The following is a 26,727-nucleotide window of genomic DNA, read 5'->3' on the forward strand; positions in this document are numbered from 1 at the left end:
TGTCTCTACTAAAAATACAGAAAAAAAAAAAAAAAAAAAAGTTGGGCTTGGTGGTGTGCGCCTGTAGTCCTAGCTACTCAGGAGGCTGAGACAGGAGAATTGCTTGAACACGGGAGGCAGAGGTTGCAGTGAGCCGAGATTGTGCTACTGCACTCCAGCCTGGGCGACTCCATCTCGAAAATAAATAAATAAATAAATAATAAAAATAAAAATTATAAAGAAGCTCAGAATTTTTTTTTTTTTCACTCTGCAAAGCTGATAGCTGCCCAGGGATTCTAAGAAAAGTCATGATGTTATAATGTTACAATCATTTTTGATAGTTCAGTGATTGAAAAATCTGAAGGAATTGTCTTTTTTTTAAATGCTTTGAAATAAAGTTGGTTCTTTATGTAAAAATAGGTTTTATTAGGTTCTTAAATTGGCTTCAGGACAGCCTGACCCCACAGCCATGTGCACTTCATAGTTGGGCTATTTGCAAAGTTAAAAAAAGATAAGAAAGTAGGCATTCTGCAGTTCTTCTGAGAGACATGGTATGAGGTTTCATCCTGTTTGCTGGACCCATGAGGGAATGAACTGTTTCATATATAGGAATTTTCCTGATAACTGATCCTTAAGACCTGGTTTAAGGTCTTTAAACCTGGATATTTTTAAGACCTGGGTATATTTAATTTTTCCCTGTAGTTTTGGATGGAAATCTTTCTAAAATAAATTTTTATTTTGGGGGGCTTAAAGAGTGCATTCAACATAAGTTAATGATTCCTTCCTTATGAAAGAATGAATTATTCAGAATCAGTGAAGTGTGTGGTTACTATAATGATAGGGCCTACCGATACTTGTATGACTATTTTGCCGAGTGACCCCAGCATACCCTGTTTTCTCGGTTACTGTCCTTGGCTTTTAGGTAACCAGTGCTCCAAGCAGCATACACACTGGCTACTCTTGTGGATTTACTCAGCTTGTCTCTCTTGAAGGCTGGGAAACAAAAGAACTTTTCTGCTTTCTAAAATGAGAACAAACGGGCCTTGGGTGAAGGTCTGTCTTAGAAGGCCTTAAGTCAAGCCAGTGTACTTTACCGCATAGGTTTTATCACATCTTTTAACATTTCAAAGAAAGAGGCCTCATTTTGTTTTTCAAGTCTTTCTAACACTGAACCATCCATATCTGAAAAAAAAATTATATTATTACTTTAACTGGCATCACTGCTGGGTTTGCAGGGTAAAAACAACACCCCCAAGCCTTCTTACACTGTTTGCCTAGAGGCCCCCTGGCTTGCCTTTTGGTTCCAACGTGTGTGAGGTGAGGTGTTACTGTACTAAAGGTTTTTTTTCATCAGCTTTGACAATGGTGGTTATTTATTGATCGTCTGCCACGTGTAAGGCACTACAAACAGCACAGGGAAGTGACTTCTTTCTAGAAACTTAAATTCTAGTTTGGAGGAGGATGTAGTGGAGCAGAGCTAGCCACAGTACTTGGAATTTGTCAGAGGTGCATCAGGGTAGCTCAGCCCCAGGAAGGCCTAGGGCTGGGGAGTCCTCCTCTCCCCAGAAGGCTGGCATTTGACTGAGAGTGCAGCTTTCAAGGGGACTTGATGGAACTGAGAGGGAGCAAGAGGCCCCGGGAAGTGCACAATAGCAGAATCAGCCCCGTCTGTCAGCGGGTGGCATAAGGTGGCCAGAACACCACACCTGAGTTGAAGCTTGTCTACACATGCCAGGTGGGTGGGGAGGACAGCAAGGGCTGCAGCAGATGGAGGAGGTGACCATTTCCCCTGGGGAGGGGGCGTGAAAACTTCATGGATGAGGGTGGATTAATGCTGGGTCCTGTCTAATGAGCACAGTGCTGGGTTGGAGAAGGGGAGGGAAGGGCGGCCAAGGGGAGAGATGGTGGCCAAGAGGGGCGAGGTGGAGAAGGGCCGGGTGTGTGTTGTAACTCTGAGGCGCTGGCTTCTCAGCAGAGCTTGTTCTACCTCCTGGCTTCCCTGGCTGAGCCTGGCAGTGGGAAGACAATGGGTTCTGGAATCAGATAGGCCTGGACCTCAAGACCAGTTCTACCACTTTTTAGCTGTGTCATCCTCAGCAATGTCCCCAGTCCCTCTCCATCAACATCCTCATGTGTACAAGGGCGATCAGGAGTGATCTTGTAGACTCTTCAGAAGGAAAAAACAAGACTTAGATTTAACCATGAACAATGTAAACATAGTATATGTTCAGTAAATGGTAGTTTCCTTGGGCCAGACCTTCCACAGGGCCCTGGTCTGGAGCCTCCTGAGACCCACAGTCTCTGCCCACTTTCTGACTCACTCACAGCCACTGTCAAGTCAGCAAGCACAGGAGGAAAGGCATGACCGCATCTTCTTCCCACACGTCTTCTCTCTTGTGCCACGTTTTCTGTCTGGTATAGAGTTTGAACCTGGTCCAAACCCTTGGTACCCTCTTTGGCTAGTTTTTGCCTCTCACGTGATGTTGCAGTCCATCATCTCATCCTGTCCATTTCTTTCTCCTGTGACACTATAGTCTGTAGCTGTGCTGGGTGCACATCACTCCACATCTGGATGGCCCCACTGCTTTCCCGAGGGCATCTCTGACTTTAGCAAGCCCCCGTCCATCTTGCACATTCTTCAGACCCTGCTGAACTCAATCCTTCCACGGTCCTTTGCTTTGGCCATATTTTTCCCATCTAACCTTGTTTTCTATTAGTTCCAAGAACAATAATAGCTAATATTGATGTGCGCCGGGTATGCTTTAAGGACTTTATATTGGCCCCCCTTTTATTTTTTGAGATGGAGTCTTGCTTTGTCACCCAGACTGGAGTGTAGTGGCATGATCTCGACTCACTGCAACCTCTGCCTCCTGGGCTCAAGCGATTCCCCTGCCTCAGCCTCCTGAGTAGCTGGGACTACGGGCACCCGCCACCACACTTGGCTAATTTTTTTGTATTTTTAGTAGAGACAGGGTTTCACCGTGTTAGCCAGGATGGTCTCCATCTCCTGACCTCATGATCCGCTCGCCTCGGCCTCTCGAAGTGCTGGGATTGCAGGCGTGAGCCACCGTGCCCAGCTAGCCCATTTTTTTTTTTTTTAAATAACCTCATGAGGGTAGGTATGATGGCTATTGCCATTCCCAGTGGCTCACACCTGTAATCCCAGCACTTTGGGAGGCCAAGGCGGGCAGATCACGAGGTCAGGAGATCAAGACCATCCTGGCCAATATGGTGAAACCCCGTCTCTACTAAAAATAATACAAAAATTAGCTGGATGCGGTGGCGTGTGCCTGTAATCCCAGCTACTCGGGAGGCTGAAGCAGAAGAATCGCTTGAATCTGGAAGTTGGAGGTTACAGTGAGCCGAGATCATGCCACTGCACTCCAGTCTGGCAGTGTGGGCAACAGACTGAGACTCTGTCTCAAAAAAAAAAAAAAAAAAAAAAAAAAAAAAAAAAAGGTGGAGGGAACTGAGGCCTGGGAAAATTACGTGATTGTCTAAGTTGCACAGCTAGTCAGTGTTTGAATCCAGGCAACCCGACTCCAGACCCTATACTTCAGATCCACTCTGACTTCACTGTCTTCTAGACGCTCTAGAAGAGCAGGGCCCTGTCGTTCACCTCTACTCGTTACCCTGTGCCATCTGGATGTAGAGTAGATACTCCCTAAATGCATGCACTACAGAATGCCCTCATTCCCTGTTCTGTGCCTCGTTTATGTCACTCTCCCCCAGCATCGTGGCAGGAGGTGGAGGCAGGGGTCAGTGCTCTGAATGTGAACTCAGACAGCTTGGGCTTCAGATTTCAGCCACTTTCCAGCCATCAATTACCTTGTCCAGGTCTCTCTCTTAAGCTACAGTTTCACCCTAAAAAAATGGCGATAAATCATTGTGCCCACCTCCTGGAGCTCATATGATGAATACATAAAATTTTGTGAGTCAATGCTTTAGTCCTATGCTTAACGCATAGAAAATGGTAAAGTAACAATAACATCCCCCCCCCACCCCATTGGTTCTATCATCTAATTTTGTCCATTCTTTCTGGCCCCTTTCAAGGTGTATGTGCCCTATGGCACTTGTGTAACGTCTTCGGCTTATAACGAATTGATACTTGTTCCTGTTTGACCATAGATTAGCTGTGTGACTTTGAGCAAGTTACTACATTTTACAAGCCCAAGATGTATCATGGTGATCACGAAGGGTTCTTTGGGGACTGAAGGAGGAATATGTGTATCATGGTAAGCACTGAGTTCATTTTAGTTTGTTTGTCTTCTTCCTTCCCTCATCACCAACTTCCCTCCACTGACAAACGGGCCCTCCATAAAAGCTCATTGATAGACTCAATACCTTACTTAGTCTAGAAGAAAGGGAGGTTCCTATCTTATGGGATAGCCTGGGTTGTAGTCAGTTCGCAGGAACTGTAGAAAGTTGTAGAGTCCTGCCCTGTATGGTTTTTTTTTGTTGTTGTTGTTGTTTTACTTTGTTTTTTGTTTGTTTGTTTGTTTGCCTTTTTGAGATATACTCTTAGTGGTAGTTCTAAGCATGGCCAGACCTTACAACAGTCATACAATTTTGACATCCTCTGAACTCATCCATTCAGCAAATAATTCTTGAATTATCTCCTCGTCCCAAGAACTGTTGTAGCTGTTGGCGGCATGATGGAGACCAAAACAGTCCTGGTTTTTATTTACATGGGGCTTTGTTGTTGGGAGACAGACACCAGCCATCCATAGAGTAAACTACATAGCGAGATGTGCTAGGAAGGGAAATGAAAGGTATCCTGAGATATGAAATAAGGGGGATTTAGAGTTGAGGGCCAGGGAAGTATTCCCAGTGAAAAGGACGTGTGAGCAGAGATCTGAGGGCCCAGGAGGAGTACCCAGGTACAGAGACAGTGGAATACCTTCAGATTTAATCATCACTCCTTTTCTTTTAATGTAATATACTATTTAGTATTTTATTAAGCTTGGATGATGACAGATGATAATTATTCTTAAAATCTGGAGGCACCCAAATATGCTGTCACTGGCTGCTTTTATCTCACTATAAATAGTACGTGTGTTGGGCTGGGTAAGGGAGGCTGAATTGTATTTAAGCACAACCGGTGCATTGTGTTTTTTTTTTAAATTATACTTGGGGCCAGTTCTGTCAGTAAAGCCCATCCAGGCACTTTGTCACATTATGGATAGCACTGCCTGGGCTTGCCTGCCCAGGGCAGGTGCTCTTTATTTTAATTTGTATTACGTATATTTGCTCTGAAAGTTGTTTTTGTTGAAACTTGAAAAGCCAGGTGCTTGCAGCTAGAGAATGGGCAGACTTATTGGAAATTTGCTGAACAAGGTTTGTTACCATGAAGTAGTGACACCCTCAGCCAAGTGTAATGGGCTATGTAGAGAACTGTCCATCAAAACCCCCAGTATGATGACCACTATGGAACTGGCCTTCTCTTTCAGGACCGGTATTTCCTGAAGCGTTATAGCAGGGTCTTTCAAAGTGATGCACCTGGGATAGTAAGAGGTTACATTGTAAGAGACACAAACATGACAGGGAACTACTCTGTCACTGATGGTACCAGCACCTTGCTGTCCAGTCTGTCTGATGAGGTCAAGGGAAGATTCTCTCTGTAGCTGTCATTTTTCCAGCACCTTTTATTTGCAAATTTTTCTTTGAACATGAAGAAGCAGGCCCCGGGAGACAGTTCCATCTAGCTAACTTTGCTTTGCTTTCATATTTATATTCATGTTATTTATTTGTTTATTGAGAGGGAGTCTTACTTTGTTGCCCTGGCTGGAGTGCAATGATGCGATCTTGGCTCACTGCAACCTCCGCCTCCTGGATTTAAGCAATTCTTCTGCCTCAGACTCCCAAGTAGCTGGGATTGCAGGTGTCCATGCCACCATGCCTGGCTACTTTTTATATTTTTAGTAGAGATGGGGTTTCACCATGTTGGCCAGTCTGGTCTTGAACTCTTGACCGCAAGTGATCTGCCTGCCTCAGCCTCCCAAAGTGTGTATTCATGATATTTCTATTTATGGCGTGTGACACATATTTATAGCATTGACTTAAAGATTCTTATAAAAATGAAATTAAAAATGAATTGATTTGTTAAATAAGTAAATAATAGTAGACATGACACTCAGATTTGGTAAAATCATGGAGGGTAGTACTTGAATGACTGAAGTTTGAGAATACTGCCTTGGCGTAATGTGGATGTTTTTTCTTCCACTGTCTGGTATTTAGTTTCTGTTTCTGAGGACCTACTAAAAATTGGTTGTTAAAATCTGATAACACAATAATATACTACTTCTTACCCACTATTATGGCTATACCAAAAACGATGGATGATAACTAGTGTTGGTGAAGATGTGAAGAAATTGGAACCTTCATAAATTGCTGGCAGGAATGTAACATGGTGCAGCTCCACTGGGGAACAATTTGGCAGTTCCTCAAAATCTTAAAGAGTTACCACGTGACTCAACAGTTCCACTCCTAGATATAACCCCAGGAGAACTGGGAACGTACATTCACCTAAAAACCTATACATGAGTGTTCATAGCAACCTTATTTGTAATAGCCGAAAAGTGGAAACAAACCCAAGTGTCTATCAACTGATGATAAAAATGTGGTATATCTATACAGTAGAATATTAGTCAGCCACGAAGAGGACTGAGGTACTGGTGCAGGCTGCAACATAGATAAACCTTGATCATCTGATGATATATGAAATAAGACAAAGATAAAAGGTTGCATATTGTATGAAATGATTTATATGAAATGTTCAGAACAGGCAAATCATAGAGATAGAAAGTAGATTCGTTCTCAGCACTTTGGGAGGCCAAGGCAGGTGGATTTCCTGAACTTAGGAGTTTGAGACCAGCCTGGGCAACATGGTGAAACCCTCTCTCTACAAATACAAAAATTAGCTGGGCATGGTGGCATGCATCTGTAGTCCCAGCTACTTGGGAGGCTGAAGGCAGGAGGATTGCTCGAACCTGGGAGGCGGAGGCTGCGGTAAGCTGAGATCGAACCACTGTACTCCATCCAGCCTGGGCAAAGGAGTGAGACCCTGTATCAAAAAAAGAAAAAGAAAAAAAGAAAAAGAAAAAGAAAGTAGTTTCTTGATTACAGGGGTTGGGAGAATAGGAAATAAAGAATGATGTCTCATGAGTAGGGTGTTTCTTTTTGGGGTGATGGAAATGTTATCAAATTACAATTGACCCTTGAACAACATAGGTTTGAACTTCACAGGTCCACTTATAAGTAGATTTTTTTTTCAGTAAATATATTGGAAATTTTTTTGGAGATTTGCAACAATCTGAAAAAACTCTATAGTCTCAAAATACCAAAAAAATTAAGAAAAAGATAGGTATGTCATGAATGCATAAAATATATGTAGATATAAATCTGTGTGTTAATAGACTTTATGTTATCCGTAAAACTTCTGGTCAACAGTAGGCTATTAGTAGTTAAGTTTTGGGAAAGTCAAATGTTACACATGGATTTTTTACTATGAGGGGGTAGGCACGCCTAACCCCAAGTTATTTCAAGGGTCAGCTGTAGATAGTGGTGATTGTTGCATAACCTTGTGAAAATACTAAAACCCACTGAATCGTACACTTTACCAGGGCAAATTTTATGGTTTGTGAATTACATCTTAATAAGAAAGATCTGGTAGCAAAAGAACACATGACTGGTGATAGAAGGCTTTTTGTGGAGGTATTGTCTAGCGTTGCCAGTGGAATGGGACTGGTGGCATTGTCCCATTGTTTAATAGGATGGTGCTTTTCCCAGTGGTGCCCGTGTAGCCTTTGGTGCCAGAATCCTATTGTAGGCTGACATTAGCAAGCTCCAACGGGCTGGACAAAGCGTAATATTAGGTTTTTATCATCACAGTAGCACTCTGAGATCTCTGGATTATTCGTATATTTATTATTCATATGTGATGGTGCTGAGGGAGGAGGGCTTAAAGTTGGGTGGTAGAGTAGGGAGCTGAACCCTGGTCTTTATACTTTCTTTCTACTGTTATTTGTAAACAAACTGTCACACACTTGAGAGGTAGCCAATCAGTTGCAAAATGGTGTTGACGATGAGAAAGTTCACTCTTGCCAGATTAACTCGCTTATTTAAGGATTTATGCTAGTGAACTTTTTCTTTGCCACTATCAATATTGACTCAAGATGTCATTTACAGCAATAATAAAGTACTCTTTAATTTGCAAAGAACTGTCAAACACAGTACTTCGTATTTTCTTTCTTTCTTTCTTTAGAGATTTATTTAGAGATGAGGCCTTGCTCTGTTGGCCAGGCTGGAGTGCCAACTGCAGCCTTAGCTCACTCTTAGCTCACTGCAGCCTCTAAGTCCTGGGCTCAAGCGATCCTCCCACTTTAGCCTCCCAAAGTGCTGGGATTACAGGCATGAGCCACCATGCCCACCCTATCTTAGTTTAAAGCTGAGGAAACTGAAGTCTAGGGATTAAGCAACTTCTCTACATATATAGGAAATTAAGAAGTCAAGCTCGCTCTTAAGCCCAAGTTGTATGACTCTGTGTCCGCTCTATTTGAGTTTTTCCATAATGCCTGCCTTTTGCTTTGGTGTGTGGTGAGGCATTCGTTCTTCATTCATTCAGTAGTTACTTACTAAGTGCCTCCTATCAGCAAGAATCTGTTCTAGGAGCTGGAGATAATACTGCAGGTAATAAGAAAGAGGAGATCCCTAATTCTACGGTGCAGACGTTTTAGAGGAGGTGACAGACAGGAAGCCATTATCCTAATAGAGTCGGTAATTTCAAAAAGTGTTGCCTTCAGAAGAAAAAGATTTAAAAGGCGGTATGATAGAAGGGACTGTGATACACAGGTGGACTTTTTTAGGTTAGATGGTCACGGGGTGTGTGTGTGTGTGTGTGTGTGTGTGTGTAAAATATATATGGGCCAGGTGCAGTGGCTCACGCCTATAATCCCAGCACTTTGGGAGGTCAAGGAGGGTGGATCCTTGAGGCCAAGAGTTTGAGACCAGCCTGGCCAACATGATGAAACCTCGTTTCTACTAAAAATACAAAAATTAGTTGTGTGTGGTGGTTCGTGCCTGAATCCTGGTGACTCGGGATGCTGAGGCAGGAGAGTCACTTGAACCTGGGAGGCAGAGCCTGCAGTGGGCCAAGATCGAGCCACTGCACTCCAGCCTGGGTGACAGGATGAGACCCTGTCTCAAAACAAAACAAAACAAAACAAAAAACGGGTGTGGTGGCTCACACCTGTAATCCCAGCACTTTGGGAGGCCAAGGTGGGTGGATCACCTGAGGTCAGGAGTTTGAGACCAGCCTGGCCAACATGGCGAAACCTCATCTCTACTAAGAGTGCAAAAATTAGCCAGGCGTGGTGGCAGGTGCCTGTAATCCCAGCTACTTAGGAGACTGAGGCAGGATACTTGCTTGAACCTGGGAGGCGGAGGTTGCAGGGAGCCGAGATCGCGCCATTGCACTCAAGCCTGGGCAACACGAGCGAGATTCCATCTCAAAACAATCAAATATATACATATATACACATATGTATATATATGCATGCATATATATTTATAATGGGCCTAACCACATACTTTACATACTTATATGGTATATGTATATAAGTAACATATGAAAACAAACTTGAAATGAAATACTTCTTTTTCAATAGAAGACTGTCATTCTAATGTGTGATTTTCCCATCAAGGCATAAGCCTTGTGCAAAATCACTTCAAGGAGTTACCTCTTAGGAATATGACCTCTGCTTCTTGCTTAAGTCACTAAACAGCTGTGACGATCGTAAGGAGAAGATGGCATCTCCAGTTGTTGATGCTCCTCAGGACCACCTGTTGACAGTGTGTATCATGAGAACCCCTGAAGGCATCTGTAAGCCCTACACGGGGGAGTGTTACATAGTTGTAGCATCTAGTAGATGCATATGTCCTGGCTAAATAAATACAAGTTGGTTCAGATGGAATGAATTCTTTGTTTTGGGGAAAATGTAATTCTTTTAGGACTGCCAAGCAGAAAGCTTTTATATAATTGGCAGCGCTGTGCCTCTCCAAAACATGAAACGGGTCATGAGGGATGGAGGTGATTTAAGTATCCCTAACTCCCGGCGGGTATCTGGGGAGGATGCGGTGGGTGGTTCCATGGGAAAGGTCTCAGTAACTGTTGTTTCACTTAAAGACTGCTCTTGGGAATGGCTGTGGAAGCCATTTGAGGGCTCTAACTGGAAACAGAGTGGCCTTCTAGTCTGCTTTTCATCTTCCCCAAAGTTTGACCTTCCTTCCTCTTTGCTGCCTCGCGCCTGCCTGTCCTGTTTGTTTTCTCTTTGCTTAGCTCTTTCCCTTGGAGTGGCACTCCCATATTTTCTTCTCTTCCATAAAAAAATATAAGTAGGCCGGGCTCACTCCTGTAATCTCAGCACTATGGGAGGCTGAGGTGGGCGGATCACTTGAGCCCAGGAGTTTGAGCCAGCCTGGGCAACATATCGAATTCCTGTCTCTACAGAAAAATGCAACATAAATTATCTGGGTATGATGGTGTGTACCTGTAGTCCCAGCTACTTGGGAGGTTGAGGCAGAAGGATCGTTTGAGCCTGGGAGGTGGAGGCTGCAGTGAGCCATGATTGCGCCACTGCACTCTAGCCTGAGTGACAGAGCTAGACCCTGTCTCAGAAACAAAACAAACACTGAAAAAGCAATTGGAGGACAATAGCTCAAGAGGTCTTTTTAACTCCTCCTTCCATTCCCCCCATCCCCCCATCCCCAACATGTTTTCTGTAAGGGATCACCTAGCTGTTTCCGTAAGGGCCAAGGCTGGGTCCTGGACTCTGGGAGTATGAACCCTCAGGTTTTACAATATTTCCAAAATTTTGCCGGTATTGCTGCTCATGCATGTGCGTGTTTCTGTGGGGCAGGCACTTCCTTTGTTTTTGTTTGTGTGGTGAAACACAAGTCAGTACGTGAGCCGAGGGAACTGGCCTTTCTCTACTTACGAGCCACTAGTCAGATATTTTGTTTCTGGAGCCCTTAGGATATACAGGTACATGGTGACCTGTGGTGACAACTACTTGACATTCTCTTTCTCTAGTACTGTTTCTCTCTCTCTGCTTTTGTCTATTTCTGAAATGTGAATGGCGCCCAGAAAACTTGAAGTACACAGCCTAAAGTACCATATTTTTATTTGGTCCCAGAAAGCGGTAACTTGCCCTTTTCTAAAGTTTTTTCAAAATAAATTGGAACATATAGGTAGAGAGTTTGTGAATTCCACAAGTGTTTCATCCTTTGGAGGCAGTCGATTGCATATGGCCACTTAGGTCCCTGCTGGCCTGGAGGGCCAGTTTCTAGAGATACATTCAAATACGAAAGAGCTAGAAAAGAATTCCATCCAGATTTCCTGGAAAAAATCTACAGAATCCCTCTCAGCTGTATTGTTGAGTGTTATTTAGAAACTTGGGCTACCCAACTCATCACATACTGGCTTTTGATAATGTCTTTAAGTTAAAAGTATTTTCTCGTCTGACCCATTCAGGTGGGAGAGCCATTTATATTTACATGGCCATGAAAATTTCTGATGGCAGTCACAGACAGTAAGCTAAGTTAGCTTAAATGATGTGTATAATTTCCTGTTACATAAAACTGTACTTTCCAGAGATCAGCTAAAGAGACATCTGTGAACGTTTCTGTGTTGGAGGATGGGGGTAGCATCTGGCAGTGAGGATGTGAGTCCCCTGGTGTGAGCTGGGCTCTGTGAGGCTGTGAGCAAGTCACCTCCTTCTGGGTGCCTCAGTTCCTCAGCTCCAGGTGAGACAGTTATAGTACACGTATGAGGGGATGCTAGGAGACTTAAGGGGTTATATATATATTAAGTCTTAGAGTACCTGCCATACAGAAAGCAGTACCTGTTTTCTGTAATTAGATGTGTAATTTTATATGTTCATTTTCCCAAATTTTTGTTGATCCTTTTGAATATTAGAGGAAATTTGAGTTCTTCTTAACCATAATATTTGGTAACATAGATCGACCCTATTGTCTTTTGCATTAAAGACTTTAGAATTTTATTTAAGCTGTCAATTTTGCAGATCTGAAGATGGAAACTCTTGTATTTATTCACCAAATACAGACCACTTTTTTTTTTTTTTTGAGACAGAGTCTCACCCGGTCTCCCAGGCTGGAGTGCAGTGGCACAATCTTGGCTCACTGCAACCTCCGCCTCCCAGGTTCAAGCGATTCTCCTGCCTCAGCCTCCCGAGTAGCTGTGATTACAGGTGCCTGCCACCATTACAGGCGCCTGCCACCATCCCGGCTAATTTTTTGTATCTTTAGTAGAGACGGGGTTTCACCATGTTGACCAGGCTGGTCTCAAACTCCTGACCTCTTGATCTGCCCACCTTGGCTTCCCAAAGTGCTGGGATTACAGGTGTGAGCCACAGCGCCTGGCCCACAGACCACTTTGAAGTTTTCCCCTTCCCTCTCCCTCCCGTGCCATGACGTCACTCTTGAGAGTGCAACTGGTAGCCTGGGCTTTATGGCTCACTAAGGCCTTTGACTTTCTTTTTTTCTTTTTTCTTTTCTTTTCTTTTTTTTTTTTTTGAGACAGAGTCTTGCTCTGTCACCAGGCTGGAGTGCAGCAGTGTGATCTCGGCTCACTGCAACCTTTGCCTCCTGGGTTCAAGCGATTCTCCTGCCTCAGCCTCCCGAGTAACTGGGATTACAGGTGCGCACCACCACGCATGGCTAATTTTTTGTATTTTAGTAGAGACGGGGTTTCACCATGTTGGTCAGGATGGTCTCCTAACCTCATGATCCACCCACTTCGGCCTCCCAAAGTGCTAGAATTACAGGCGTGAGTCACCGCGCCCAGCCCAGGCCTTTGACTTTCTTTAGTGTGCTTCTTAAATCCACGATGTATATTGTATGTTAGTGTGAATGTTTCCGAGAGTAGAATTTTTTTCTTTTGAGAACCTCAGTGGCATTGCCTGCTCTTGCCGTCTGTGGGAAGGACAGCAGAGGGGGCACTGCTGTCCCTGCTGTGACAACGTGCAGTGATCACAGGGAGGCTTTTACCCTCCACCCTAACGTTCAGTCCCAGCTGAGCCAATCCAGGATCTGGTTTTCTGTGTATCAGATGCACACAACTCTGTTTTATTAAGCATGAAACAAAATCAAGAAGTGTAACAGTGCTTTACACTTCTAATCTAATTCTGGCCTTGTATGATCTTATAATATATTAACCTCGGAAACACGACTTTTGCACATGTCAGTTAACTGTACACAAATAGTGCCAATTCCTGCCCTGTTGATGGGAGCTGGCTTTGCTATTAGAGAACTTTCTGCTATCGGGGGTTTGTCATGAAGGTGGTGCCTGATTAGTTTGAAGATGGGAAAAAAGATAGCACTTTAAGACATACAGATTCATAGCAACGCAGGGCCAGTGGGAACCACAGGGTCACCTTCCCAGCCCCTGCATTTTACCCAGCGGTGAAGAGGCCAAGTGATCCGATTGAGGTCACTTAGCTCAGGAGAGCCAGAGCTACGGGCCTAGATACTCTTCCTCCAGCACAGCAAAAAGGTGACTCTGTAAGATGAGAGGGCCCTAGAGATTCATGTCACGCAGCATAGGATCTGGGGAATGTTGTCTTGGCCCCTGGAGTGTAGTAAAACCTGGGTTTTCTGGAGAACAAGAGAAAGCTTCAGTTAAGTCATTCTGGTAACCAGGGCTGATAGCCCATGAAGCCACGAGCATAGCAAACTTGTGGGAATTTTGTATTGAAGAACGTGAAGGATTCGTCCTTCCCCTGCTGTACTGCAGGCTGTAGGATTGGGATCTTCTCTTTCTCATGTCCCACGGTGAATACCCCCAGCCCATGTGCCAGGGGGTTGCATAAATATTTGGTGATGTGTGTATGAAAGAAAGGTGAGAAGGTGAGGGTCAGACAGGTTCACCCGAAAGAATACTGACAGGGTGGGGGGAAATTACACAACTTTATTGATTTACACGTTTCCAAACTGCTGTCTTCAACCTCAGCTGAACTTTTCCTTCATTTTTTTCTCTTTCATTCAACCAATCCCGAAGTGCTTCCTTTGTGCTGGGCAATGCAGGTGGCGAAATGGTAAATAATGTGGCCATGCATGGTCCCGGCCCTCTGTGGCAGGGGGCAGGGGGCTTGCGGCAGCATAACAAACACAGAAATAGTCACAGGTTTGGAAAGGCTTGTGGAGGGCACAGCGAATAATGGAGTGCTGGGTTCCTTCATATACGGTGGTCATCTGAAGCCTCCATGCGGATGTGAAGGGAGCTGACACTGAGCCATAGGAGGTGAGCACATTCGAGGTAGACGGAACCTCACAGGGAAAGGCCTCGAGATAGGAGCTCGAGGTGCTTGGCCAGCATCCAGCATAGTGGTTAGGGGAGCATGTGGCCAGAGATGCGTCCAGGAAGATCACACTGGACTTTTTTGGCTGTAGATTTGATCCTAAGTGCAGTGGGAAGCCAGCGGGGCTTGGAGCAAGGGAAGGGCATTGAAGTTGTGTGTTACGAAGGCTTTAAGGAACCTCAAAAACATGATACTAAGTGAAAGAAGCCAATTACGCAAAACCACATACTATATGATTCTGTTTATGTGAAATGTGCAGAATCCATTATGTGAAACATCCAGGCAGATCCATAGAGACAGAAAATAGATGAGTAGTTGTTCAGGGCTGAGTGTCAGACAGGTTCACCCAAGAGAATACTGAGAGGGTGGGGGGAAATTATACAACTTTATTGTATAATTTCGGGGGGAGGGACTTCTAATGAGTACAGAATTTTCTTTGGTGGGGGGTGTTAAAAATTCTAAAATTGATTGTGGTTAGTGTTGGACAGCTCTGTGGATATTCTAAAATCCACTGAATTGTTACTTTAAATAGGTGAATTGTATGGTATATGCATTATGTCTCAATAAAGCTGCTATTAAAACATTTTAGAAAGACTTTAATGCTGCCTGGCAAACCTGCTCCATTGTCCCAGGCGGCTGTCCCCAGCTGTTTCGGCCCTTTTCCAGCCTCCTTGTATTGGAGCACCCCCTCCTGCTCCAACTCCTGCCACTTCAGGAAGTAAAAGGCATCGGTTGAGGATAATGTCAGATTCCTGCCATCAAAGTTCCAAATCTCCCAAGCCCATGCTGGGTTCATGCTCTCCTTTCACAGTTCTGGGAAATGACTTTAAATCATGACTCTGCCTATTATTGGTTGTGCGACTTTAGGCCAGTTACTTACAAGCTGAGCCCCAGTTTCTTTCATTTTTTAAATAATAGCGCTTACTGTATACCTGGCAATTTTTATAAGTGCTTTAAGAATATTAACTCATTTACACATTTTAACACATTTAATCATCCAGTTAATCCCATGAGGTGTGGGGACTGCTCTCCTCTCCATTTTGTAGATAAGGGAAGTGAGGCACAGAGAGGTTAAGTAACTTGCACAAGGTCACACAGCTGGGAAGTGGTAGAGCTGAATCCAGGCCGTCTGGCTCCACAGGCCATACTGTTTCTCCTGGCCTGTATAGCTGGCGTAGAGCTTCTTCTTGCTTGGTTTACGATTGTTTAATCTTCAGCTACTTGAACAGCAACTGTAAATTATGCCATTTCCACAATGCATTGCATGGTGCCAAAAACATAGTAAGTACTCAGTAATAGAAGGTCTGCACATTAACATACTTAATTGTCTTCCCCTCCACTTATTTCTTCATTGATCACCTCAGAACCCACAGGGATGTACGTTTGCCCAGTTGTGGTCCGGATTCTCCTACCTTTGCCTTTTTCCTGATAGTCTCTGAGATTTGCTTTCCTCACCAATAAACTGGAGATGATGATAACCTGACCCTCCGTGGGGTCACTGCAGGGATCCATGAGCCACTAAATCAAGCCGCCCCCTATTCCTGCAGGGGTTTAATTTGATACAAGACCTGGCTGTTTGGACCATGCACTTTGAAATGATGATGGCAGGGTTGGGAGAGGGTTGGCTGAATGGTTTTTCCATGGAAATCCTGACGGCTCAGATGGAGCAGAAGTGATGGATGCGCTCACCTCCATACGGTAGAACTAGCCCAACTTGACCCTCAAGCAGTGGGTGCAGCATCACGGCCACTGTATGTCTCTTATCTGTGCTGAGTTGGTTCTCCCCAGTGCTGTAAACGTAAACTTGCTGTGTGGCAGGGGAACTAGTTAATTCTACCCGTCGTTCCGTGTAAGCATGAACTGACAATCGTTTTGCCGGTGTTTGGCTTTTAGACCAAATCAAATTTACAGTTTTGGCAAAAGTAGGCTGCACTAGATGAGGCAAAAAGTACAGCTTCCTGGGTAAAATGCATTCCTTCTGTTTCACATGTGGCTTCTCTCTTCCCCTCCGCTCCCCTTGTTTGGTCCAAGGTCTGTTACAAAATTGGATACAACGATTTGGTTACTGAATTACAACAAACAACCTTGGAAAGTACACGTTTACCAGAGTGTTGTGTAGGCTTTGTATTCATCCCTACAATTGTGTTTTTGTCTTTAGAATCTCTCATTTTGCATTTTTAATGTCTGCTGTGAGATATAGGTATATGCTTATACACACATATGCACGCACACACACGTAAGTCAGTGTTGTATTTCTTCCCTGCCCTTAGTAGTATCTTTCGAGCTCCTCATACATTGTTTTTCGATGGAGGAGTGAGGAAGGAGGACTCAAAGGAGAATATTGAGGGCTGCGATTATATTCTGAATTCTGATGATCTCTTCAGTTTACTTAAGATTTGCATATCGGTTCTTTTTTTGTGATTTAAATCAGCATAAACTCCTCCCTCCAAAAATGCTTTCAGACAACACCAACTTCTATTCTTTCGCCTGTCCCTTCTCTGGGCACTTCTCCCGCCATGGCTAGACTTTGTTCAGCAGCTCAGGGTCCTGGGAGGGGCCAGGCTGCGTCCCTTTCACAGTGGTCGGAAGTTGTACAGAATCTGTTGGGGTTGGGGCAGCGTAGGCTTGGGAGCCCTGCAACTTGAGAGCCAGAGGTTCCGGGTTAAAGTTTTCATTTGGGACACATTACTTACCCATTCAGAAACCTCAAATGAGGGCAGCCCATCTGACTGTTGTTTTCTGGTTAACTTGAATCCTTGAGCTAAGGTAGTCCTTCTATTTTTACTTTCTTAAATTATCCTGGCATGGATGTGTTTGCTAGCTCCAAATTTTGTTTAAATAATATGTCTTCTACTTATGTCATGAAATTCAAAGTGTGGTTGTTCCTTGGTTACGTCTTCTGATGTCTTCAGGGTGACCTAAGTCTCAGAGGACTTTGGTTACTAGCAAGAAAGTTGAGTTTGCTTTGGGAATAAGAAAGTGCTTTAGTGTCGACTGTCCTTCCATTCCACCTGTTTTTGCCTTTTGTAAGAAATTGAAGCTGTGGGTTCGTTACTACATATTTGGTAGCTCTTCAGCAATGTGTAGATCAGCTTTTTCAAACGGGTAAGAGTCTAAACTTTTATTCTCTCTTCTACATTACTGTTCTTTCAGCTTGGTACCCCCAAAAATGGCCAGTGGGGTGTCCCTTGTCCTCAAAATCAGTCATTCCATTTCAGAAACAAAGTGAAAGAACTTTGCTGGTTCTAAATTGGGCTTCCAGAGTTCTTGGTGGCTGGATCTTTATTATGTGTTTGGATTTCATGTGGCCACTGCTTCCAAGGGAGCAGCAGTCCCAGCTCACAGCTCTGATCAGGGTCAAAACCCTCACTTAAAATGCATCGTTTTTATATGGTTTTTCTCAACACCAAGTTCATTCATTTGCTAGTCTGTCTGTCCTTCCTTCCTTCCTTCCTTCCTTCCTTCCTTCCTTCCTTCCTTCCTTTCTTTCTCTTTCTTTCTTTCTTTCTCTCTCTCTCTCTCTCTCTTTCTTTCTTTCTTTCTTTCTTTCTTTCTTTCTTTCTTTCTTTCTTTCTCTCTCTCTCTCTTTCTTTCTTTCTTTCTTTCTTTCTCTTTATCTCTTTCTTTTTCTCTCTTCTTTCTTTTTCTTTCTTTTGTAGCTTTGAGGATATTTAGGATTTAAGTTTCTGGGCAGTTTATTTCCTTTTTCATACTCTGCTCTTGTAAGTAAAGATAACTTCTGAGTAGCTCAGACATATGTTGGAACCATGGATCTTTAGACCTGTAAGAAACACTGCAGCTTTCCCATCCAGTTTTCAGACATTATGTTTCATCATGGTCCCCATTCTTCAAATTAAATTTAACCACAAACCTCGAAGGATGGCTGATAAAATCAGAGCTGCAATTAGTAGTGTGCGTGGGTGTCAGTTCTAATGGAAGCCTGCTAATCCACCGATGGGAAGCCTGAGAACCAGAACTAAGTGGGTTAGCCAGTGTTACCCAGGCAGGACAGGGAGTACAGCCAGAAGGAGAAATTGGGCTCATTTAGGTAGAAATCAGATTAGTGGCAGCTGGGAATGGGGCTGTGGGGAGGGAGTGGGCAGCAAAGGGGCCCAAGGGAACTCTTTTGGGGGGCAATAGGAATGTTTCTATCAGGATCATAGGGTGGTTGCATGACTGCCTATTTGTCAAAGCTCATAGAGTTGTACACTGGAAATTGGTGACTTTTAATGTCTATAAATAATGCCTCAAGAGAACTGACAAAAAGAAAATAATAAAGTGGCTAAAAAGTTGTAAGGAACCTCCTAAAACATTCAGGTCTTTCATTGGGGGAGGGGAGGTAACATTTTCTATGCTTTTAAATTCAGTGTAACTGTATGAAATGATTCCTTAAAGAATACAACAAAAGAAGAAAAACTCACGTTCCCTTAATTCCAGACTGGACTGGTGGAGTCTGTTTTTCTGGTCGGCAGAGGTCATCATCACTCTGTACTCATCGCTGCTGTCAGTTCTACCAAGGGCCTGTAAACCTGGGCCAGGTAGTAAATATTTTAGGCTCTGTGGGCCACAAGGTCTCTATCATAGCTATTCAATTCTGCCATTGTAGTACAAAAGCAGCCAGAGGCAATATGTAAACCAAGGAGTTATGGCCGTGTTCCATTCAGACTTTGTTTGCAGAAACAGGCAGCCAGCGGGATTTGGCCTGGGTGCTGTTTTTGCCAATCTGTGAGTGACATTTTTGTTACTTTTGGAGAAACTCAGTGGAACAGGTGCGCTTACTGTGTCCTCACCAGTAGGGTGAGTTACAGCATGATGGGACTGCAGGGAGGTTTGGAAGAGGACGGGTCCCAAAGGGCTTGAGATGCTGTGTTGAGCTAATGGACTGGGATCTGTAAAGGACAGGATGGTTTTGCTCAGATGTAATGATAGAGAATGAATTAAGAGGAAGAAGGGAGTGAGCATGGCCGCCACTTTCTAGGTTATTGCAGAAATCCGGGAAAGAGATAAGTTCAGCCGTGACAGTGACCACGAGCAGAAGGGGACATGGTGAAGGGATCCTCTGCAGAGACAAATGACAGAACAGAAGGCAGAGAATGCCTGTAGCTGGGATTACAGGCCACCACGCTCTGCTGTTTGTATGTTTAGTAGAGACAGGGTTTCACTATGTTGGCCAGGCTGGTCTCGAACTCCTGAGCTCAGGCGATCCCCTCACCCTGGCCTCCCAAAGTGCTGGAATTACATGTGTGAGCCACTGCATCTGGCCCACTCCTGGGTTTCAAACATAGTATTATTGAACAACCTCAAATTGCTATATTTAAATCAACTCTTTATCAACTAGTTCTGAAAATTAAGGCCTAAAGACATCAACAAAACGAGTGACAGAAGAAGGGTATTTCCAAGTGATGTCATTGGGTGACTCATCTCACAAAAGGGCACTCAGAGGCCTACCAGTAGACCACCTTTCTGGCTTTTGGCGTGCCCTGACATCAGCCTTGCTCGCTCCGTTAATCCTACTGTGCTCACATAGAAGCCAAACCATGTCACGCTTCTGTTTGAAAACTGTCTTTTGTTCTTAGCAACATGTCGTGTTTGGGGGAAGTTATAATATACTGGAAGTGGTATCAGTAAGTCGGGAAGGCTAAGGAGCTTTGTGTCAGGTCTTTACCATTTAATGGTTTTCAAAGTATTGGGAATTCTGAGAATATTGTGGTCAGGTGTACATGTACCACCCAAATCTTGTTTCCTTCCCTCTGGTTCAGATAATAATAAAGTGACCTTCCCCTGAACCCCATCTCCTTTGTAGTGGAGGTTGATTCCCAGTAGAGAACATCTCACATGTAGTAGTTGCTTCATAAAGTTTGTTGAATTAAATTGAATTTGTGTGAGTCTGTGATGATTCTCCTCGTGGAAGAACATAGTCTACCAAAATCCTGTGGGAGCAAATTTCTGTATCACAGGTCACTTTATTTATTTATTTTTTTTGAGACAGTTTCATCCTTGTCACCTAGGCTGGAGTGCAATGGCGCGATCTCGGCTCACTGCAACCTCTGCCTCCTGGGTTCAACTGATTCTCCTGCCTCAGCCTCCCAAGTAGCTGGGAATACAGGGGCCCACCACCACACCCAGCTTTTTTTTTTTTTTTGTATTTTTAGTAGAGACGGAATTTCACCATGTTGGCCAGGCTAGTCTTGAACTCCTGACCTCAAGTGGTCCACCCTCCTTGGCCTCTCAAAGTGCTGGGATTACAGACATGAACCACCGCGCCCGGCACTTGTCACTTGTGGTTCTTAAAAGTCTTGAGTGAGATGAGAGTCTGCAAGCTTTAGCTAAACTGATTTCTGAATTTAATCATTAAAAAAAAAAAAAAAAAAAAAAACAGCAAAAAGCAATCTAAAAGCACAAAACCCAACTCAGGTGGAAGTACTCAATGCAAATGCTGGAAGAACCACTCTGGGCTCCTGTATTTGAAGAACTGTAGCTTCTGCCAACTTGAGCTTGCCAAGCTCTTGGAAGCAAAGCCACAGAGGGTATGGTCTGTGGGACACTTTCCACTAAAGTCATGATGACCATTTGTTTTTTGGGACCTACTTCATGATCTGATTTTACTATTTTACAGAAAATGAGAATAGCCATAGGTTTTTGTTGTTGTTGTTATTGTTTTGTTTTGTTTCTGGTTTTTTTTTTTTTTTTTTTTTGCATTGGGGCATTTACTTTAATTTCTTAGTCTTCAGGTATATAATCTTTTCTCCACTTAGGGGTGATTAATTAATTAATAAAAATTCTTAGTACGAGGCAGGTATCTTGTCAAAGACTGATACTGAGAGGCTCGGAGTTTTATTTTGTTTATGATATTTCTCTTTGTGTAGAAATGACCTCCTTTAATCTTGAAATGTTGAGATGTGTAGCAAATATCTGTAACTGATACCACAATCAACAGTTTATCTTTAGTTGCTTATTTGTATAAGAAAATAAAAGCAGGCCAGGCATGGTGGCTCATGCCTATAATCCTGGCACTTTGGGAGGTCGAGGCAGGTGGATTGCTTGAGGTCAGGATTTTGAGACCAGCCTGGCCAACATGGTGAAACCTCATCTAAAAATACAAAAATTAGCAGGGTGTGTTGGTGGGTGCCTATAATCCCAGCTACTTGGGAGGCTGAGGCAGGAGAATTGACAAGAGTGAAACTGTCTGGGAAAAAAAAAAAAAAAAAGGAAAGAAAGAAAATAAAAGCAGATGACTTTTGTGCATTGGTGTGATATTAATTTTTATGTGGAGTTCTTTGTCTTTCTTCATGCATCATGTGTTTATTTTACAAATATTTATTGAACACCAGCAATGTTCTCCACGCCAGTGGAGGGAGTAGTGAACAAAACAAAGTCACTGCTTTTTTTTTTTTTTTTTTTGGTTTTTTGAGATGGCGTCTTGTTCTGTTGCCCAGGCTGGAGTGCAATGGCATGATCTCGGCTCAGTGTAACCTCTGTCTCCTGGGTTAAAGTGATTCTTCTGCCTCAACTTCCCGAGTAGCTGGGATTACAGGCATCCGACACCAAGCCTGGCTAATTTTTTTTTTTTTTTGTATTTTTAGTAGAGACAGTGGTCTTGAACTTGCTTGCCAGGCTGGTCTTGAACTCCCGACCTCAGGCGATCTGCCCGCCTTGGACTCCCAAAGTGCTGGAATTACAGACGTGAGCCACTGTGCCCGGCCAAAGTTACTACTTTTATGGTGCTTATGTTCTGATATAAATCATAAAATTTTTGTAGGTGAAACCAATGATGATTGCAGGTTCTCACATTTGGGAACACTTTCTGGGGAAGGTAATACATGGCCACCTAAGCATTTGGGAGTTTCTGTGTCTCTTTAGCAACTTTTATTCTGTTTCAAAAAATTTATTTATTTATTTTTTCTGCCAGGTATAGCAGCTCACACTTGTAATCCTAGCACTTTGGGAGGCTAAGGCAGGAGAATAGCTTGAGCCCAGGAGTTCGAGACCAGCCTGGGCAACATAGGGAGACCACGTTTCTACAAAAAATAAAAAATTTTAGTTGGGTGTGGTGGCACACACCTGTGGTCCCAGCTACTTGGGAGGCTAAGGCAGGAGCATCACTTGAGCCCAGGGGTTCAAGGCTGCAATGAGCTATGATCGTGCCACTGTCCTGCAGCCTGGGTGACAGAGTGAGACCCTGTCTCAAACAAACAAACAATTTCTTTTTCTGTTAATGGAGATGGGGTCTTGCTATGTTGTCCAGGCTGGTCTCAAACTTCTGGCCTCAGGCAGTCCTTTTGCCTTGGCCTCCCAAAATGCTAGGATTATAGGAGTAAGCCAGCATGCCCAGCCAGCAACTTTTATTCTGAACATTTAGAAAACTGAGGACCTGAATAAATCACATTTTAAAATTTAACCAAATTTACAGAGTATTTACTATGTGTTCTATGGTGTTTTAAGCTCTTTATAAACATTAACATTAAATTTTCATTACAGTTCTCTGTAGTGTGGGTAGTATTAGTATTCTCATTTTACAAATGAGACAGCCGAGTAACTTGCCCCAGGTTATCCAGTCAGTGAGAAGGGAGACTGGTATTGGATTGTGGGCTCTTACCCATGTGTGTGTGTTTGTGTGTGTGTGTGTGTGTGTGTGTGTGTGTGTGTTTGTGTTTTCGTCTTGCATTTGGGATTTCCTTGGAGGTTTAGGATTATATACAGCCAGATTTCGTGACAATAGAGTAGGCCTGGGACCTGTGGCTCCCTTCTGTGAGAATTTCTTCTCTTTTTCCTTCACATTTAATTGCGTGTTTAATTTGTATAAATGGAATGTGTTTAATCTAATTTTACTGAATTATGTGTTTCTCTTGGTCCTGCTAGACTTTCTGTAAATTGCTTGAAGCAAGAAACTGGCAGATAGATCCATCTGACAAATAAGTAAAAGAGTATGGTTTATTGCAAATTCTAAGACTATTAGATCAGTTTACTAGAAATTGAGCCTTTTCCCTCCTTTGTGGGACTGCGTAATAGTTTAATTTAGCTGTTTATAAATGTTTAATTGTATTCTAAACAATAGGACTGCCGAACAATAGGTCATAATGTATTGGAATAATAAAACTCTGGGAGGCAACACTATTTAAAACCTAGCATATTCAATATATGTGTGCCTTGAGGACAAAGTCTTGAGGCTACAATAGATTCTATTCTTATAGGGGTAGTAACGTGATGTTTCTGCTTGATAATTCTACATCTCAGGGAACTTGTGATTATTTGAGGTTACAATGCTTATTTTCTCTCATAATCCTCAAGGAGATTCTGGTTAGTTTCTCAGAGAAATGCTCTGTATTCTTCAATTCTCAATGTCTAGTCATTTGTAGCCTGCACACTGTCTAGAACCCTCACCATTCCTTCCATCTCAACCTTTTCAGTGCTCCAAACATTTCTTTACTATTCTAAAGCTACTTCTGAAATCCCACTTCTTCCATGAATTTTTCAGTTCATTAACAGAGAAATGATCTGGCCTCATCTTTATTTCTCCTTAGCATTCAGGAATGAAGCTTAAGGAACATCCAATATACTTTTTCACCGTAGTTTTAATGGACTGATGTATTCTGTACATGAAAACGAATGTGAATCTCTCAGTGTTATGCTTTGTATTATGAGCAGTGAGCTTGTTTAGCACAGTAAGCATCACCTGTTCCATTGGTCACTGGGCCTTGTTTAAGAGAGTCCATCACGTGTGGATTAATATGAAAGAAAATGTTATTACATGTGTATTTGGTTGCTTGGACTGCCATAACAAAGCTCCATAGACTGGGAGGCTGGAACAACAGAAATTTGTCTCATCACCATTCTGGAGGCTGGAAGTCTGAGATCGAGGTGTCAGCAGGGTAGGTTTCTTCTGAGGCCTCTCTCCTTGGTTTACGATGACCGTCTTTTCCGTGTCTTCACATATCTTTCTTCTGTGTGTGTCTGTGTTGTAATCTCCTCTTCTAATAAGGACACAAGTCATATGGATGGAGCCCACCTTAATGATGTCATTTGAACTTAATCCTTCTTTAAGGATTCTCTCTCCAAATGCATTCCAGGGTACTGAGGGTTAGGATTGTAACATACGAATTTTGTGGGGACACAGTTTAGCCATAACAGGCTTTAAATATATAACATAGTTGTCCTAAACTTGTATGACAAACTAAAACAAAGAAATTCTTTTTAAAGCTTAAAAGTAGGCTAGGGAGGACAGCGTCCTGAGAGAGAGGAGAAGATCATGATCAGGCTTAGAACTGGCTAAGTGATTCTGGGTAAACTTCACAGTAATTTCTGTTTTGTCTGTGTTTTCTCAGTTTTTTGTACTCATTGGGATCTGAAGTGCCTTTTAAGTGACTCTAAGATTCTGTAATTCTATTTTAATAACTGTCTTGTGGTTAGACTTTACTGCTCATTTAAGAAGTTGCTGGAGAAGAATTTTTATAATCCTGGGTTATTATGTCATGTTTGCGAGAAAATGCAGAAGAACGAGGCTGTGTCCAACAGACCCTAACTTGCATTTGACCTCTTTTCTTCTGCATCAGCCCTTTTCTTGGCATCTGACCAGCTATATGACTGTGGACAGGTTATGTATCCTCCGTGAGCCTTAATTCTTTCATCCACAAGATGGGAACAAAATAGTTAGGAGGCTGTCCTTCAATCTTGTCCCTTGTCATGGTTGCCTGCTACAGATAGATACCGCTCCCCCTGCAGACAATTGATTCTGAGTGTCCTAGTGCTGAGGTTGCATTTGCAGCCCAGGTAGGGTGTCGGTCTCAACACCTGCTGACTTGCCTGGCCTCCACTGCCTGCCCGACTCACATGCCACGAAGGCCACTTGTAGCTCAAGGCTGTCAGAGCGGAGCTGGGTTTATATCAATATTCCCAACCTCGCTTGCTGTGTAATGTCTAGCCCCTGGGCTAGACAGATGTCATTTCAGGGAGGATGAGTTGGGTTCCAAATGGTTACCATAGATTTTTTTTTATTACTTCCTCTTCCTATATTTAATAGCCCCAAATGGTTATCAGAAAACTACTGTTTTTCCTGTCTTATTAGGAGGAAAATGGTGAACATTTGTAGGGCAGAGATGTAGTTTAGCCTCACACATCAGATTTTAATATCCATAGACTTTAGTAATCCAAAAAGTAAGTGCTAGCTCAGAGAGATACCCACATGACACAGGTTTTGTGAGGGTTAAATGAAATAAATGTGTGCATGTGTGTGTGCGTGTGTGCATGTATGGGCATATGTGTGTGTGCACGTGTGTGTGTGTGTGCATGTGCGTGCGTTTGGTGGGGAGGGGGCAGCAGCATGCTTTCTACATACTTTTCCAGTTAAACTGAGTGTTCATTCTTTGTGTTGGGATTGAGTTTATATAACTCCGGTCTTTTAAAACACCAAGGTGACTTTTATTATTAGGCTTGAATAGATCAATTGATTCAGGGTAAAATGTTATTCCAGTAAAACTATTAAAACAAGTTCTCTGTACAGGAATCATAATTCTCAAGTTCTGTTTGGCTTACTCATTTTAGTCAATATATACAAGCATTAAAATATGGCACTTTTGGCCATAATGTTTGACCTGGAAAAATTGCCATAAGCGAACCCATTTACCATGCCTTTTTATATGGTACTACTGCTGGTACCCGTCTCCTTTAGAGTCTTTTTCAGTTGTGAGGGATAGAGATTCGACACAAACAAGCTTAATCTAAAAAGAAAACTTATTTAAACTTAAGTGAAATATTCTAGGGCTAGAAGTATCTTTATTAAGCAAAGTTATATCCAGGGGTATATAGGATATTATTGGGGTATTTTCTCTCTCTCTTTCTCAAATGAATTTATTCTCAGAAAACTGATGAGAAAAATGACTGCCAGCATCGCCAAGGTTTATCTTTTGACTTCTGATTGGAAGGTAAAAAAGAGCTTCTCAGTTCTTGTGGCCATATATCAAATATCAAGGAAGATTTTGATTGGTTCTGCTTGAGTCACACGTCCATCCCTAAACCTATGACTGGCTGGTGTATAGAGCCCTACAGGAGACCTGGCCATGTGCCACCCACTGTGGCAAGGCGTCTTGAGTGGCAAGCTCCCTGGGATTACATGGGATGGGAGGGATGATGTCCCAAAAGAAGGGTTGCTTAGCAAACAGACAACATGTCTGGTCTAGATAATTAGAGTTTTAAGTCAGCAGGGGTTTGGCGTTTATTCCTTTAGTTTACAGGGAATGAAAAGGTAACTATCATAAAAGTCTGCTGGATCATTTGAGAATGTTAAGCTGCACTTGAAAATCTGTTTGAGATGTCATGCAAAGGTGCCCATTAGGTGGAGTAGGCCTCACATGGATAATCAGATAGTAGCATCACAATT

At 43.0% G+C, this 26,727-nt stretch overlaps 1 protein-coding gene across 2 annotated transcripts in view; it reads left to right on the top strand.

Moving 5' to 3' along the window:
- The window catches only part of CNKSR3 (CNKSR family member 3), a 105,253-nt gene that overhangs the window by 33,156 nt on the left and 45,370 nt on the right, over window positions 1-26,727 (top strand). The window lies entirely within an intron of this gene.

The sequence above is a fragment of the Theropithecus gelada genome, chromosome 4 (assembly GCF_003255815.1).
Source record: "Theropithecus gelada isolate Dixy chromosome 4, Tgel_1.0, whole genome shotgun sequence".
Lineage (NCBI taxonomy): Eukaryota > Metazoa > Chordata > Mammalia > Primates > Cercopithecidae > Theropithecus > Theropithecus gelada.